Source organism: Mobula birostris, unplaced genomic scaffold (assembly GCF_030028105.1).
Source record: "Mobula birostris isolate sMobBir1 unplaced genomic scaffold, sMobBir1.hap1 scaffold_614, whole genome shotgun sequence".
NCBI lineage: Eukaryota > Metazoa > Chordata > Chondrichthyes > Myliobatiformes > Myliobatidae > Mobula > Mobula birostris.
Window position 1 is genome coordinate 88,833 of NW_027278334.1, and position 14,388 is coordinate 103,220.

The 14,388-nt window shown below is 57.4% G+C and overlaps 11 non-coding genes across 11 annotated transcripts; all 11 read right to left on the reverse strand.

Moving 5' to 3' along the window:
• Window positions 1–1,126: 1,126 nt before the first annotated feature.
• Window positions 1,127–1,200, reverse strand: trnai-aau (transfer RNA isoleucine (anticodon AAU)). The gene has a single exon. It is a non-coding gene; the product is annotated as a tRNA-Ile (tRNA).
• Window positions 1,201–1,704: 504 nt separating this feature from the next.
• LOC140193528 (5S ribosomal RNA) lies at window positions 1,705–1,823 on the reverse strand. Its single transcript, XR_011884897.1, has one exon. It is a non-coding gene; the product is annotated as a 5S ribosomal RNA (ribosomal RNA).
• Window positions 1,824–3,247: 1,424 nt separating this feature from the next.
• LOC140193529 (5S ribosomal RNA) lies at window positions 3,248–3,366 on the reverse strand. The gene has a single exon (XR_011884898.1). It is a non-coding gene; the product is annotated as a 5S ribosomal RNA (ribosomal RNA).
• A 1,284-nt stretch (window positions 3,367–4,650) lies between these two features.
• On the reverse strand, window positions 4,651–4,724 carry trnai-aau (transfer RNA isoleucine (anticodon AAU)). The gene has a single exon. It is a non-coding gene; the product is annotated as a tRNA-Ile (tRNA).
• A 504-nt stretch (window positions 4,725–5,228) lies between these two features.
• Window positions 5,229–5,347, reverse strand: LOC140193530 (5S ribosomal RNA). Its single transcript, XR_011884899.1, has one exon. It is a non-coding gene; the product is annotated as a 5S ribosomal RNA (ribosomal RNA).
• A 1,425-nt stretch (window positions 5,348–6,772) lies between these two features.
• On the reverse strand, window positions 6,773–6,891 carry LOC140193531 (5S ribosomal RNA). Its single transcript, XR_011884900.1, has one exon. It is a non-coding gene; the product is annotated as a 5S ribosomal RNA (ribosomal RNA).
• Window positions 6,892–8,176: 1,285 nt separating this feature from the next.
• Window positions 8,177–8,250, reverse strand: trnai-aau (transfer RNA isoleucine (anticodon AAU)). Its single transcript has one exon. It is a non-coding gene; the product is annotated as a tRNA-Ile (tRNA).
• A 504-nt stretch (window positions 8,251–8,754) lies between these two features.
• On the reverse strand, window positions 8,755–8,873 carry LOC140193533 (5S ribosomal RNA). The gene has a single exon (XR_011884902.1). It is a non-coding gene; the product is annotated as a 5S ribosomal RNA (ribosomal RNA).
• Window positions 8,874–10,736: 1,863 nt separating this feature from the next.
• LOC140193534 (5S ribosomal RNA) lies at window positions 10,737–10,855 on the reverse strand. Its single transcript, XR_011884903.1, has one exon. It is a non-coding gene; the product is annotated as a 5S ribosomal RNA (ribosomal RNA).
• A 1,424-nt stretch (window positions 10,856–12,279) lies between these two features.
• Window positions 12,280–12,398, reverse strand: LOC140193484 (5S ribosomal RNA). Its single transcript, XR_011884853.1, has one exon. It is a non-coding gene; the product is annotated as a 5S ribosomal RNA (ribosomal RNA).
• Window positions 12,399–14,268: 1,870 nt separating this feature from the next.
• On the reverse strand, window positions 14,269–14,387 carry LOC140193535 (5S ribosomal RNA). Its single transcript, XR_011884904.1, has one exon. It is a non-coding gene; the product is annotated as a 5S ribosomal RNA (ribosomal RNA).
• Between the last annotated feature and the right edge of the window lies 1 nt (window position 14,388).

Here is a 14,388-nt window from a genome sequence, read left to right on the forward strand (position 1 = left end):
TCACCATCCACTGGCCACTCCGCTGCTTGCTGCTCACATCACTAGCCACCACACAATCAGTGCTCCTACCGCACCCCCCCCCCACCCCCAACAGACACAGACCTCTCGCTGCTCAGGCCGCCACTGCGCTGGTCCTGACGGCTGCCGCATCTCTGCTTCCCCTTTCTTCGCGTTTACTCTACCTTCTGCCTACCAGTGAAGAGATCGCACCCGCTCCAGCCTAGCTATTTAAGACCACCTCAGCTTCGGCAAGCCCGCCGGCCGATGGGATCACAGCACCTTTTCTCCCCTTACTTCGGAAGGGAACTTAGAAACTTGTCAGACCGCCGGCACTAGATGCTGCGGTGAGAAATCGATCTGACAAATTTAATCGAGGAGGCGAACAGGAATGGTCATGAGCGAGAGGCGCTGGACGCTGCCGACCGGCAGTCAAGCCAGGCCTTTGCAAAAGTCCCACCTATTCAAGGAGGTTCCTTCGCTTTATGAGGCATTCAGCGCCAGGTCCTAAATTGGATTTCACATCGCCTTGGCGGCACAAGACAGGCATTGGCAGTTTCGCGGCTCTGCGTCTGTACGAGATTCGATCTGATTGAAATCTATCAAATATTGAAAGGCCGAGATAGGAGGGATGTGCTGAGGATGTTTCCTACGGCAGTCATGTGCAGCAGCTGAGGCCACAGCCTCAGTCAGACGTCTCTTTGGAACAAAGTTGAGGAGTAGTTCGTTAAGGGAGGCTGGTGGATATGTGAAATTGTTTGCCACGGACGCCTAGCGATACAATGTCGGTGGGTACGTTTCAGGCGAACGTTGATGGGTTCTTGATCAGCAACGGCTTCAAATAGAGAGGGTGGGATAATTAACCGTCTCAAGGTGGGTGCAAAAGTGCCTCATTCATTCAGTCCCATGTCTCATGCTCCTGCAGGGCGGAGAGAATAACAGCTGCGCACGGACTAGATGGGCCGAGGGGCCTGCTCACACTGTCAGCGCAACTGCCTGCCGGCGAGCACAGCCACCCCTGCCAGAGAAGTGCAACTGCGCCAAAAGTGGCTGGACCAAAGGATAGTGGACGACGGAAGCAGCTTCTACAGAGTTATGCACAGACCCCAGGCCGGCTGAAGGGAATGCGTGGACAGTATGGGGATCGAACCCACGACCTTGGCGTTATTAGCACCACGCTCTGACCAACTGAGCTAACCGTCCTCGCCTGGGTGGGGCGCGGCTACCTATTGCCAGTCCGGCGGCCTGCACATGAACCGGCTGGTCCGACTCAGCCATGACAAGCTCTTGAGAGCAGCTTGTGCCGCACAGGGCCAGCCGGCTTAGCCGCGGGAAGCAGCTGCCGCCTTTGGTGATGCCTGCTCAGGTGGCAAAGGCAGAGCCGAAGCTGAGAATGGGCGCTGTACGCAAGCGTTGGACACAGCGCAAGCAAGCTTGGGTGCCCTTGCGTCTGGCTGCCTGACTGGCTGAGAGTGAGCGCCGGCAGCAGCTCGCTGCCGAAGCGCGGCTGTCAGGGCCAGGTGATGAAGCATGCTGCTAAGCGCAGCCGGCAGCCGAGCAAAAGCAGATTCTTGTGCCTTGACAGCAGAGTGCTTGCGTTTGCAGGCTGAGTGGCAAACGGAGAGCGCAGAGTGTATGAGTGAGAGGGAGAGAGAAAAAATGAAAAAGACAGCACCTCCTGCTGGGGCAGTTGGGCAGAGGAGCAAAAGCCTACGGCACCTGGTATTCCCAGGCGGTCTCCCATCCAAGTACTAACCAGGCCTGAGCCTGCTTAGCTTCCGAGATCAGACGAGATCGGGCGTTTTCAGGCTAGTATGGCCGTAGGCACCAGTGCACCGCTCCTCTCCGCACTTAAGCGGCATGCAGCCACTCTCAGCTTGCTCCCACGCTGCTCCTCCTTTCTTACACTCCTCTGCCTTCGCCCCTTCACTCACATCCTACACTCTCCCCTCCCATTTTCACCTCTCCTCTCTCACCCGTCCTCCTCACCATCCACTGGCCACTCCGCTGCTTGCTGCTCACATCACTAGCCACCTCACAATCAGTGCTCCTACCGCACCCCCCCCCCCACAGACAGAGACCACTCGCTGCCCAGGGCCCCACTGCGCTGGCCCTGACGGGCGCCGCAGCTCTGTTTCCTCTTTCTTCGCTTTTACTCTACCTTCTGCCTACCAGTGAAGAGATCGCACCCGCTCCAGCCTAGCTATTTAAGACCACCTCAGCTTAGGCAAGCCCGCCGGCCGATGGGATCACAGCTCCTTTTCTCCCCTTACTTCGGAAGGGATCTCAGAAACTTGTCAGACCGCCGGCACTAGATGCTGCGCTGAGAAACCGATCTGACAAATTTTATCGAGGACGCGAACAGCAATGGTCATGAGCGAGAGGCGCTGGACGCTGTCGACCGGCAGTCGAGCCAGGCCTTTGCAAAGGTCCCACATTATCAAGGAGGTTCTATCGCTTGATGAGGCATTCAGCGCTAGGTCCTGAATTGGATTGCACATTGCCTTGGCGGCACAAGACAGGCAACGGTACTTTCCTGCCTCTACATCTGTACGAACTTCGATCTCATTTGGATAGCGATTCGTCGAATGGTGGGTGTAAATGAGCGTCATTCATTCACTCCGATGTCTCATGCTCCTGCAGAGCGCAGAGAATAACAGCTGCGCACGGAAGAGATGGGCCGAAGGGCCTGCTCCTCTGCTGGAGCAATCTGTCAGCACAACTGGCTGCCGGCCAGCACCGCCACCCCTGTCCTACATTAGCCTGCCAGAGAGGTGCAACTGCGCCAAAAGTAGCGAGACCAAAGGACGCAACTTCTACAGAGTCATGCTCAGACCCAGTATGGCGATCGAATCCACCACCTTGGTCGCGGGAAGCAGCTGCCGCCTTTGGTGATGGCGGCTCAGGTGGCAAAGGCAGAGCCGAAGCTGAGAATGGGTGCTGTACGCAAGCGCAGGACACAGCGCAAGCAAGCTTGTGCCCTTGCATCTGCTTGCCTGCCTGCCTGTCTGAGAGTGAGAGCCGGCAGAAGCACACTGCCGAAGCGCGGCTGTCAGGGCCAGTTGATGAAGCATGCTGCTCAGCGCAGCCGGCAGCCCAGCAAAAGCAGATTCTTTTGCCTTGACAGCAGAGTGCTTGCGTTTGCAGGCTGAGTGGCAAACGGAGAGCGCAGCGTGTATGAGTGAGATGGAGAGAGAGAAAAAAGAAAAAGACAGTACCTCCTGGTGGGGCAATTGGGCAAAGGATCAAAAGCCTACGGCACCTGGTATTCCCAGGCGGTCTCCCATCCAAGTACTAACCAGGCCTGAGCCTGCTTAGCTTCCGAGATCAGACGAGATCGGGCGTTTTCAGGCTAGTATGGCCGTAGGCACCAGTGCACCGCTCCTCTCCGCACTTAAGCGGCATGCAGCCACTCTCAGCTTGCTCCCACGCTGCTCCTCCTTTCTTACACTCCTCTGCCTTCGCCCCTTCACTCACATCCTACACTCTCCCCTCCCATTTTCACCTCTCCTCTCTCACCCGTCCTCCTCACCATCCACTGGCCACTCCGCTGCTTGCTGCTCACATCACTAGCCACCACACAATCAGTGCTCCTACCGCACCCCCCCCCACCCCCAACAGACACAGACCTCTCGCTGCCCAGGCCGCCACTGCGCTGGTCCTGACGGCTGCCGCATCTCTGCTTCCCCTTTCTTCGCGTTTACTCTACCTTCTGCCTACCAGTGAAGAGATCGCACCCGCTCCAGCCTAGCTATTTAAGACCACCTCAGCTTAGGCAAGCCCGCCGGCCGATGGGATCACAGCTCCTTTTCTCCCCTTACTTCGGAAGGGATCTCAGAAACTTGTCAGACCGCCGGCACGAGATGCTGCGGTGAGAAATCGATCTGACAAATTTAATCGAGGAGGCGAACAGGAATGGTCATGAGCGAGAGGCGCTGGACGCTGCCGACCGGCAGTCAAGCCAGGCCTTTGCAAAAGTCCCACCTATTCAAGGAGGTTCCTTCGCTTTATGAGGCATTCAGCGCCAGGTCCTAAATTGGATTTCACATCGCCTTGGCGGCACAAGACAGGCATTGGCAGTTTCGCGGCTCTGCGTCTGTACGAGATTCGATCTGATTGAAATCTATCAAATATTGAAAGGCCGAGATAGGAGGGATGTGCTGAGGATGTTTCCTACGGCAGTCATGTGCAGCAGCTGAGGCCACAGCCTCAGTCAGACGTCTCTTTGGAACAAAGTTGAGGAGTAGTTCGTTAAGGGAGGCTGGTGGATATGTGAAATTGTTTGCCACGGACGCCTAGCGATACAATGTCGGTGGGTACGTTTCAGGCGAACGTTGATGGGTTCTTGATCAGCAACGGCTTCAAATAGAGAGGGTGGGATAATTAACCGTCTCAAGGTGGGTGCAAAAGTGCCTCATTCATTCAGTCCCATGTCTCATGCTCCTGCAGGGCGGAGAGAATAACAGCTGCGCACGGACTAGATGGGCCGAGGGGCCTGCTCACACTGTCAGCGCAACTGCCTGCCGGCGAGCACAGCCACCCCTGCCAGAGAAGTGCAACTGCGCCAAAAGTGGCTGGACCAAAGGATAGTGGACGACGGAAGCAGCTTCTACAGAGTTATGCACAGACCCCAGGCCGGCTGAAGGGAATGCGTGGACAGTATGGGGATCGAACCCACGACCTTGGCGTTATTAGCACCACGCTCTGACCAACTGAGCTAACCGTCCTCGCCTGGGTGGGGCGCGGCTACCTATTGCCAGTCCGGCGGCCTGCACATGAACCGGCTGGTCCGACTCAGCCATGACAAGCTCTTGAGAGCAGCTTGTGCCGCACAGGGCCAGCCGGCTTAGCCGCGGGAAGCAGCTGCCGCCTTTGGTGATGCCTGCTCAGGTGGCAAAGGCAGAGCCGAAGCTGAGAATGGGCGCTGTACGCAAGCGTTGGACACAGCGCAAGCAAGCTTGGGTGCCCTTGCGTCTGGCTGCCTGACTGGCTGAGAGTGAGCGCCGGCAGCAGCTCGCTGCCGAAGCGCGGCTGTCAGGGCCAGGTGATGAAGCATGCTGCTAAGCGCAGCCGGCAGCCGAGCAAAAGCAGATTCTTGTGCCTTGACAGCAGAGTGCTTGCGTTTGCAGGCTGAGTGGCAAACGGAGAGCGCAGAGTGTATGAGTGAGAGGGAGAGAGAAAAAATGAAAAAGACAGCACCTCCTGCTGGGGCAGTTGGGCAGAGGAGCAAAAGCCTACGGCACCTGGTATTCCCAGGCGGTCTCCCATCCAAGTACTAACCAGGCCTGAGCCTGCTTAGCTTCCGAGATCAGACGAGATCGGGCGTTTTCAGGCTAGTATGGCCGTAGGCACCAGTGCACCGCTCCTCTCCGCACTTAAGCGGCATGCAGCCACTCTCAGCTTGCTCCCACGCTGCTCCTCCTTTCTTACACTCCTCTGCCTTCGCCCCTTCACTCACATCCTACACTCTCCCCTCCCATTTTCACCTCTCCTCTCTCACCCGTCCTCCTCACCATCCACTGGCCACTCCGCTGCTTGCTGCTCACATCACTAGCCACCTCACAATCAGTGCTCCTACCGCACCCCCCCCCCCCACAGACAGAGACCACTCGCTGCCCAGGGCCCCACTGCGCTGGCCCTGACGGGCGCCGCAGCTCTGTTTCCTCTTTCTTCGCTTTTACTCTACCTTCTGCCTACCAGTGAAGAGATCGCACCCGCTCCAGCCTAGCTATTTAAGACCACCTCAGCTTAGGCAAGCCCGCCGGCCGATGGGATCACAGCTCCTTTTCTCCCCTTACTTCGGAAGGGATCTCAGAAACTTGTCAGACCGCCGGCACTAGATGCTGCGCTGAGAAACCGATCTGACAAATTTTATCGAGGACGCGAACAGCAATGGTCATGAGCGAGAGGCGCTGGACGCTGTCGACCGGCAGTCGAGCCAGGCCTTTGCAAAGGTCCCACATTATCAAGGAGGTTCTATCGCTTGATGAGGCATTCAGCGCTAGGTCCTGAATTGGATTGCACATTGCCTTGGCGGCACAAGACAGGCAACGGTACTTTCCTGCCTCTACATCTGTACGAGCTTCGATCTCATTTGGATAGCGATTCGTCGAATGGTGGGTGTAAATGAGCGTCATTCATTCACTCCGATGTCTCATGCTCCTACAGAGCGCAGAGAATAACAGCTGCGCACGGAAGAGATGGGCCGAAGGGCCTGCTCCTCTGCTGGAGCAATCTGTCAGCACAACTGGCTGCCGGCCAGCACCGCCACCCCTGTCCTACATTAGCCTGCCAGAGAGGTGCAACTGCGCCAAAAGTAGCGAGACCAAAGGACGCAACTTCTACAGAGTCATGCTCAGACCCAGTATGGCGATCGAATCCACCACCTTGGTCGCGGGAAGCAGCTGCCGCCTTTGGTGATGGCGGCTCAGGTGGCAAAGGCAGAGCCGAAGCTGAGAATGGGTGCTGTACGCAAGCGCAGGACACAGCGCAAGCAAGCTTGTGCCCTTGCATCTGCTTGCCTGCCTGCCTGTCTGAGAGTGAGAGCCGGCAGAAGCACACTGCCGAAGCGCGGCTGTCAGGGCCAGTTGATGAAGCATGCTGCTCAGCGCAGCCGGCAGCCCAGCAAAAGCAGATTCTTTTGCCTTGACAGCAGAGTGCTTGCGTTTGCAGTCTGAGTGGCAAACGGAGAGCGCAGCGTGTAGGAGTGAGATGGAGAGAGAGAAAAAAGAAAAAGACAGTACCTCCTGGTGGGGCAATTGGGCAAAGGATCAAAAGCCTACGGCACCTGGTATTCCCAGGCGGTCTCCCATCCAAGTACTAACCAGGCCTGAGCCTGCTTAGCTTCCGAGATCAGACGAGATCGGGCGTTTTCAGGCTAGTATGGCCGTAGGCACCAGTGCACCGCTCCTCTCCGCACTTAAGCGGCATGCAGCCACTCTCAGCTTGCTCCCACGCTGCTCCTCCTTTCTTACACTCCTCTGCCTTCGCCCCTTCACTCACATCCTACACTCTCCCCTCCCATTTTCACCTCTCCTCTCTCACCCGTCCTCCTCACCATCCACTGGCCACTCCGCTGCTTGCTGCTCACATCACTAGCCACCACACAATCAGTGCTCCTACCGCACCCCCCCCCCACCCCCAACAGACACAGACCTCTCGCTGCTCAGGCCGCCACTGCGCTGGTCCTGACGGCTGCCGCATCTCTGCTTCCCCTTTCTTCGCGTTTACTCTACCTTCTGCCTACCAGTGAAGAGATCGCACCCGCTCCAGCCTAGCTATTTAAGACCACCTCAGCTTCGGCAAGCCCGCCGGCCGATGGGATCACAGCACCTTTTCTCCCCTTACTTCGGAAGGGAACTTAGAAACTTGTCAGACCGCCGGCACTAGATGCTGCGGTGAGAAATCGATCTGACAAATTTAATCGAGGAGGCGAACAGGAATGGTCATGAGCGAGAGGCGCTGGACGCTGCCGACCGGCAGTCAAGCCAGGCCTTTGCAAAAGTCCCACCTATTCAAGGAGGTTCCTTCGCTTTATGAGGCATTCAGCGCCAGGTCCTAAATTGGATTTCACATCGCCTTGGCGGCACAAGACAGGCATTGGCAGTTTCGCGGCTCTGCGTCTGTACGAGATTCGATCTGATTGAAATCTATCAAATATTGAAAGGCCGAGATAGGAGGGATGTGCTGAGGATGTTTCCTACGGCAGTCATGTGCAGCAGCTGAGGCCACAGCCTCAGTCAGACGTCTCTTTGGAACAAAGTTGAGGAGTAGTTCGTTAAGGGAGGCTGGTGGATATGTGAAATTGTTTGCCACGGACGCCTAGCGATACAATGTCGGTGGGTACGTTTCAGGCGAACGTTGATGGGTTCTTGATCAGCAACGGCTTCAAATAGAGAGGGTGGGATAATTAACCGTCTGAAGGTGGGTGCAAAAGTGCCTCATTCATTCAGTCCCATATCTCATGCTCCTGCAGGGCGGAGAGAATAACAGCTGCGCACGGACCAGATGGGCCGAGGGGCCTGCTCACACTGTCAGCGCAACTGCCTGCCGGCGAGCACAGCCACCCCTGCCAGAGAAGTGCAACTGCGCCAAAAGTGGCTGGACCAAAGGATAGTGGACGACGGAAGCAGCTTCTACAGAGTCATGCACAGACCCCGGGCCGGCTAAAGGGAATGCGTGGACAGTATGGGGATCGAACCCACGACCTTGGCGTTATTAGCACCACGCTCTGACCAACTGAGCTAACCGTCCTCGCCTGGGTGGGGCGCGGCAACCTATTGCCAGTCCGGCGGCCTGCAGATGAACCGGCTGGTCCGACTCAGCCATGACAAGCTCTTGAGAGCAGCTTGTGCCGCACAGGGCCATCCGGCTTAGCCGCGGGAAGCAGCTGCCGTCTTTGGTGATGCCTGCTCAGGTGGCAAAGGCAGAGCCGAAGCTGAGAATGGGCGCTGTACGCAAGCGCAGGACACAGCGCAAGCAAGCTTGGGTGCCCTTGCGTCTGGCTGCCTGACTGGCTGAGAGTGAGCGCCGGCAGCAGCTCGCTGCCGAAGCGCGGCTGTCAGGGCCAGGTGATGAAGCATGCTGCCAAGCGCAGCCGGCAGCCCAGCAAAAGCAGATCCTTGTGCCTTGACAGTAGAGTGCTTGCGTTTGCAGGCTGACTGGCAAACGGAGAGCGCAGAGTGTATGAGTGAGAGGGAGAGAGAAAAAATGAAAAAGACAGCACCTCCTGCTGGGGCAGTTGGGCAGAGGAGCAAAAGCCTACGGCACCTGGTATTCCCAGGCGGTCTCCCATCCAAGTACTAACCAGGCCTGAGCCTGCTTAGCTTCCGAGATCAGACGAGATCGGGCGTTTTCAGGCTAGTATGGCCGTAGGCACCAGTGCACCGCTCCTCTCCGCACTTAAGCGGCATGCAGCCACTCTCAGCTTGCTCCCACGCTGCTCCTCCTTTCTTACACTCCTCTGCCTTCGCCCCTTCACTCACACCCTACACTCTCCCCTCCCACTTTCACCTCTCCTCTCTCACCCGTCCTCCTCACCATTCACTGGCCACTCCGCTGCTTCCTGCTCACATCACTAGCCACCACACAATCAGTGCTCCTACCGCACCCCCCCCCCACCCCCAACAGACACAGACCTCTCGCTGCCCAGGTCGCCACTGCGCTGGTCCTGACGGCCGCCGCATCTCTGCTTCCCCTTTCTTCTTGTTTACTCTACCTTCTGCCTACCAGTGAAGAGATCGCACCCGCTCCAGCCTAGCTATTTAAGACCACCTCAGCTTCGGCAAGCCCGCCGGCCGATGGGATCACAGCTCCTTTTCTCCCCTTACTTCGGAAGGGAACTCAGAAACTTGTCAGACCGCCGGCACTAGATGCTGCGGTGAGAAACCGATCTGACAAATTTAATCGAGGAGGCGAACAGGAATGGTCATGAGCGAGAGGCGCTGGACGCTGCCGACCGGCAGTCGAGCCAGGCCTTTGCAAAAGTCCCACCTATTCAAGGAGGTTCCGTCGCTTGATGAGGCATTCAGCGCCAGGTCCTAAACTGGATTTCACATCGCCTTGGCGGCACAAGACAGGCATTGGCAGTTTCGCGGCTCTGCGTCTGCACGAGATTCGATCTGATTGAAATCTATCAAATATTGAAAGGCCGAGATAGGATGGATGTGCTGAGGATGTTTCCTACGGCAGTCATGTGCAGCAGCTGAGGCCACAGCCTCAGTCAGACGTCTCTTTGGAACAAAGTTGAGGAGAAGTTCGTTAAGGGAGGCTGGTGGATATGTGAAATTGTTTGCCACGGACGCCTAGCGATACAATGTCGGTGGGTACGTTTCAGGCGAACGTTGATGGGTTCTTGATCAGCAACGGCTTCAAATAGAGAGGGTGGGATAATTAACCGTCTCAAGGTGGGTGCAAAAGTGCCTCATTCATTCAGTCCCATGTCTCATGCTCCTGCAGGGCGGAGAGAATAACAGCTGCGCACGGACTAGATGGGCCGAAGGGCCTGCTCACACGGTCAGCGCAACTGCCTGCCGGCCAGCACAGCCACCCCTGCCAGAGAAGTGCAACTGCGCCAAAAGTGGCTGGACCAAAGGATAGTGGACGACGGAAGCAGCTTCTACAGAGTCATGCACAGACCCCGGGCCGGCTAAAGGGAATGCGTGGACAGTATGGGGATCGAACCCACGACCTTGGCGTTATTAGCACCACGCTCTGACCAACTGAGCTAACCGTCCTCGCCTGGGTGGGGCGCGGCTACCTATTGCCAGTCCGGCGGCCTGCAGATGAACCGGCTGGTCCGACTCAGCCATGACAAGCTCTTGAGAGCAGCTTGTGCCGCACAGGGCCATCCGGCTTAGCCGCGGGAAGCAGCTGCCGTCTTTGGTGATGCCTGCTCAGGTGGCAAAGGCAGAGCCGAAGCTGAGAATGGGCGCTGTACGCAAGCGCAGGACACAGCGCAAGCAAGCTTGGGTGCCCTTGCGTCTGGCTGCCTGACTGGCTGAGAGTGAGCGCCGGCAGCAGCTCGCTGCCGAAGCGCGGCTGTCAGGGCCAGGTGATGAAGCATGCTGCCAAGCGCAGCCGGCAGCCGAGCAAAAGCAGATTCTTGTGCCTTGACAGCAGAGTGCTTGCGTTTGCAGGCTGACTGGCAAACGGAGAGCGCAGAGTGTATGAGTGAGAGGGAGAGAGAAAAAATGAAAAAGACAGCACCTCCTGCTGGGGCAGTTGGGCAGAGGAGCAAAAGCCTACGGCACCTGGTATTCCCAGGCGGTCTCCCATCCAAGTACTAACCAGGCCTGAGCCTGCTTAGCTTCCGAGATCAGACGAGATCGGGCGTTTTCAGGCTAGTATGGCCGTAGGCACCAGTGCACCGCTCCTCTCCGCACTTAAGCGGCATGCAGCCACTCTCAGCTTGCTCCCACGCTGCTCCTCCTTTCTTACACTCCTCTGCCTTCGCCCCTTCACTCACACCCTACACTCTCCCCTCCCATTTTCACCTCTCCTCTCTCACCCGTCCTCCTCACCATTCACTGGCCACTCCGCTGCTTGCTGCTCACATCACTAGCCACCCCACAATCAGTGCTCCTTCCGCACCCCCCACCCCACAGACAGAGACCACTCGCTGCCCAGGCCCCCACTGCGCTGGCCCTGACGGCCGCCGAAGCTCTGTTTCCTCTTTCTTCGCTTTTACTCTACCTTCTGCCTACCAGTGAAGAGATCGCACCCGCTCCAGCCTAGCTATTTAAGACCACCTCAGCTTCGGCAAGCCCGCCGGCCGATGGGATCACAGCTCCTTTTCTCCCCTTACTTCGGAAGGGATCTCAGAAACTTGTCAGACCGCCGGCACTAGATGCTGCGCTGAGAAACCGATCTGACAAATTTTATCGAGGACGCGAACGGCAATGGTCATGAGCGAGAGGCGCTGGACGCTGTCGACCGGCAGTCGAGCCAGGCCTTTGCAAAGGTCCCACCTATTCAAGGAGGTTCCTTCGCTTTATGAGGCATTCAGCGCCAGGTCCTAAATTGGATTTCACATCGCCTTGGCGGCACAAGACAGGCAACGGTACTTTCCTGCCTCTACATCTGTACGAGCTTCGATCTCATTTGGATAGCGATTCGTCGAATGGTGGGTGTAAATGAGCGTCATTCATTCACTCCGATGTCTCATGCTCCTGCAGAGCGCAGAGAATAACAGCTGCGCACGGAAGAGATGGGCCGAAGGGCCTGCTCCTCTGCTGGAGCAATCTGTCAGCACAACTGGCTGCCGGCCAGCACCGCCACCCCTGTCCTACATTAGCCTGCCAGAGTGGTGCAACTGCGCCAAAAGTAGCGAGACCAAAGGACGCAACTTCTACAGAGTCATGCTCAGACCCAGTATGGCGATCGAATCCACCACCTTGGTCGCGGGAAGCAGCTGCCGCCGTTGGTGATGGCGGCTCAGGTGGCAAAGGCAGAGCCGAAGCTGAGAATGGGCGCTGTACGCAAGCGCAGGACACAGCGCAAGCAAGCTTGTGCCCTTGCATCTGCTTGCCTGCCTGCCTGTCTGAGAGTGAGAGCCGGCAGAAGCACACTGCCGAAGCGCGGCTGTCAGGGCCAGGTGATGAAGCATGCTGCTCAGCGCAGCCGGCAGCCCAGCAAAAGCAGATTCTTTTGCCTTGACAGCAGAGTGCTTGCGTTTGCAGGCTGAGTGGCAAACGGAGAGCGCAGCGTGTATGAGTGAGATGGAGAGAGAGAAAAAAGAAAAAGACAGTACCTCCTGGTGGGGCAATTGGGCAAAGGATCAAAAGCCTACGGCACCTGGTATTCCCAGGCGGTCTCCCATCCAAGTACTAACCAGGCCTGAGCCTGCTTAGCTTCCGAGATCAGACGAGATCGGGCGTTTTCATGCTAGTATGGCCGTAGGCACCAGTGCCCCGCTCCTCTCCGCACTTAAGCGGCATGCAGCCACTCTCAGCTTGCTCCCACGCTGCTCCTCCTTTCTTACACTCCTCTGCCTTCGCCCCTTCACTCACATCCTACACTCTCCCCTCCATTTTCACCTCTCCTCTCTCACCCGTCCTCCTCACCATTCACTGGCCACTCCGCTGCTTGCTGCTCACATCACTAGCCACCACACAATCAGTGCTCCTACCCCACTCCCAGCCCCCCCCGCCCCACCCCACAGACACAGACCTCTCGCTGCCCAGGCCGCCACTGCGCTGGTCCTGACGGCTGCCGCATCTCTGCTTCCCCTTTCTTCGCGTTTACTCTACCTTCTGCCTACCAGTGAAGAGATCGCACCCGCTCCAGCCTAGCTATTTAAGACCACCTCAGCTTAGGCAAGCCCGCCGGCCGATGGGATCACAGCTCCTTTTCTCCCCTTACTTCGGAAGGGATCTCAGAAACTTGTCAGACCGCCGGCACGAGATGCTGCGGTGAGAAATCGATCTGACAAATTTAATCGAGGAGGCGAACAGGAATGGTCATGAGCGAGAGGCGCTGGACGCTGCCGACCGGCAGTCAAGCCAGGCCTTTGCAAAAGTCCCACCTATTCAAGGAGGTTCCTTCGCTTTATGAGGCATTCAGCGCCAGGTCCTAAATTGGATTTCACATCGCCTTGGCGGCACAAGACAGGCATTGGCAGTTTCGCGGCTCTGCGTCTGTACGAGATTCGATCTGATTGAAATCTATCAAATATTGAAAGGCCGAGATAGGAGGGATGTGCTGAGGATGTTTCCTACGGCAGTCATGTGCAGCAGCTGAGGCCACAGCCTCAGTCAGACGTCTCTTTGGAACAAAGTTGAGGAGTAGTTCGTTAAGGGAGGCTGGTGGATATGTGAAATTGTTTGCCACGGACGCCTAGCGATACAATGTCGGTGGGTACGTTTCAGGCGAACGTTGATGGGTTCTTGATCAGCAACGGCTTCAAATAGAGAGGGTGGGATAATTAACCGTCTCAAGGTGGGTGCAAAAGTGCCTCATTCATTCAGTCCCATGTCTCATGCTCCTGCAGGGCGGAGAGGATAACAGCTGCGCACGGACTAGATGGGCCGAGGGGCCTGCTCACACTGTCAGCGCAACTGCCTGCCGGCGAGCACAGCCACCCCTGCCAGAGAAGTGCAACTGCGCCAAAAGTGGCTGGACCAAAGGATAGTGGACGACGGAAGCAGCTTCTACAGAGTTATGCACAGACCCCAGGCCGGCTGAAGGGAATGCGTGGACAGTATGGGGATCGAACCCACGACCTTGGCGTTATTAGCACCACGCTCTGACCAACTGAGCTAACCGTCCTCGCCTGGGTGGGGCGCGGCTACCTATTGCCAGTCCGGCGGCCTGCACATGAACCGGCTGGTCCGACTCAGCCATGACAAGCTCTTGAGAGCAGCTTGTGCCGCACAGGGCCAGCCGGCTTAGCCGCGGGAAGCAGCTGCCGCCTTTGGTGATGCCTGCTCAGGTGGCAAAGGCAGAGCCGAAGCTGAGAATGGGCGCTGTACGCAAGCGTTGGACACAGCGCAAGCAAGCTTGGGTGCCCTTGCGTCTGGCTGCCTGACTGGCTGAGAGTGAGCGCCGGCAGCAGCTCGCTGCCGAAGCGCGGCTGTCAGGGCCAGGTGATGAAGCATGCTGCTAAGCGCAGCCGGCAGCCGAGCAAAAGCAGATTCTTGTGCCTTGACAGCAGAGTGCTTGCGTTTGCAGGCTGAGTGGCAAACGGAGAGCGCAGAGTGTATGAGTGAGAGGGAGAGAGAAAAAATGAAAAAGACAGCACCTCCTGCTGGGGCAGTTGGGCAGAGGAGCAAAAGCCTACGGCACCTGGTATTCCCAGGCGGTCTCCCATCCAAGTACTAACCAGGCCTGAGCCTGCTTAGCTTCCGAGATCAGACGAGATCGGGCGTTTTCAGGCTAGTATGGCCGTAGGCA